Raw genomic sequence first — 2412 nt, forward strand, 5'->3', positions numbered from 1 at the left:
CTGGTGATTTTGAAAGGTTTGATTATAACTGACACAAGACGTAAATGTTTGGCATTTTTTTGGGGTATTGTCATGTCAGCTAGATTGCTGAGTTGGAAGTGACATGGATGACATGTAGGCAACAAATTCAGTTCGATTCAAAAATGGCTGAAAAAGAAACATAGTATAATAAATTAGCTAATCTGGTGATTTTAAAAGATTTGACTATAACTGACAAAAGACATAAAGGTTTGACATTTTTTCATGAAAATTTTGCCCTTTTTTGATTATTTGGCCTTTTATATACGATAAACATCTTGGATACGTCGCAAATACATATATAAACATTTCAGATACATTTTCTTTCAACTATATATTAATTTTTAGGGTTAATTTTTAAAAAAATCACGAACTTTACACGAAGTTTCATTTTAATCATGAACTTTAAAAGTTGTCATTTAAATGCACGAACTTTCATTTTGTTTCAAATCTATCGCCAAAGTAAAATCCGATGTATTTTATCGAAGCAAAAATTCATAATCCTATATACTCTAACTAAAAAATAATAAAATTTAATGTCGATTTATAATTTGGGTCTTTCATTAATGGTTTATTGAAAAATTTAGTCAACAAAAATACACTGAAATGATAGATTTGAAACAAAATGAAAGTTCGTGCCTTTAAATGGCAACTTTTAAAGGTCATGATTAAAATGAAACTTCGTGTAAAGTTCGTGATTTTTTTAGGAATTAACCCTAATTTTTATGATATGTCTATGAGCTAATTTTAGATTTATTTGATTGATACATCATTTATACGTAATTTATACATGATATATACATACTTTTTAATACATAATATATGATAGATACGTCTTTAATTCATAATTTGTACATTTTTAAAGCATGTAATATATATTATATATATTTGAGATATGTTATAAATATATCTTAGTACAAATAATAATAATAATAATAATAATAATAATAATAATAATAATAATAATAATAATAATAAATAATAATATTTATATTTGCTCAATGCGTTAAAGATAAAATATTGAAAACAATTCATATACACTTTCTTTCAAATATGTATTAATTTATGAGAGACGGTTTGAGATATTTTTTTAATGTATTTGATTGATACATTATAATGAAGATACATATTTTTTTAATACATAACATATAATAGATACGTTTTTCTATATATAAGTTACACATGTTTAAATCATCTGACACACATGTATATTTGAGTTGAGATATGTTGTACATACATTTCAGAGATCTATAATATATAAAAGACCTATAATATATATATATATTGTTCACCTGGAAATAATCCGGACTCGAATCTTTGAATTTACAATCGGAATCGGTTTGAGGTTTGATACTTTAACGAACCTATGTAGATATTCACAGGGCTTCTTTGGTTAAAAACACTTAACCACGTGATCTAAATAGTAATTATCTGGGAGCTACGAACTCAGGCGAGATTAATACTGAAAAACTACTCCTAAGTTAAAACAATCTGGGAATTGCGGGATAAAAAGCACCGGCCTTGATTTTTTGATTGATTGATTTGTTGATAAAAAAACTAATGAAGTTCTGAGCTATTTATAGCTCTACAAAATCAAGACTCCTAATTAAGCTAGAACTAGTATTCCTAAAGAGAAATACTCCTAACAAATAACAACTTCCTAACAAAGCTGATCTAAAAAGGCTTTCATAGGGCCTGATTCCCCTGATGAGCCCATATGATGTTCTGATCCATATTATTTCTGGGCCGGTGTAAACAATGCCCCCAACAAGTCTAAAACTCTCATTTTGGGCTTGTTCCTTCCTTAGACCCATATATGGTATTGCATGATCCATATTTTCAGCCCAGATGCCACTGCGAGATTAATCAAGGGGGTGCGCATCTATAAACCGTTCGGTACCCCCTTCAGTCCACGTCACTTCCAGCTGTTACCCACGATGACACGTAGTAATGACATGACCCTTCGGCTTTCATTCATTTTACATTCTTAAGAAAAATCCCCCGTCACTTTCTCATTACTTACTCTCTGCAAATTTCAAGACTTTCTCTCTCTTCTAAGCAATCTCAAGCTCTCAGCAACCTCACTGGTAAGCTTCCGCACTCGCCTCTTACATTTCCAAATCGCCCTTTCAGATATCGCCTAAACGAGGTGCTTTTGTCTATAATTATCATGGCCGCTCCTAACGACGCAATCGCCACCCAAGTCACCGACAAGATCAATGAGATCCGTGCTGCTGCTCCAACTACAGATTTCCAGGTAATAGTTAATACCATCGACGATCAAGAATGTGCCAGTCCGATCCTTGTCTCGCCCAGCCATCTGTGCGCGATTGCCACTCCGTTCCATGAAGAAGTCCCACCACGCTTTTCGCTCCCTCATTAGTCTTCCGTTTG

The sequence above is a fragment of the Mercurialis annua genome, linkage group LG1-X (genome assembly GCF_937616625.2).
Source record: "Mercurialis annua linkage group LG1-X, ddMerAnnu1.2, whole genome shotgun sequence".
Lineage (NCBI taxonomy): Eukaryota > Viridiplantae > Streptophyta > Magnoliopsida > Malpighiales > Euphorbiaceae > Mercurialis > Mercurialis annua.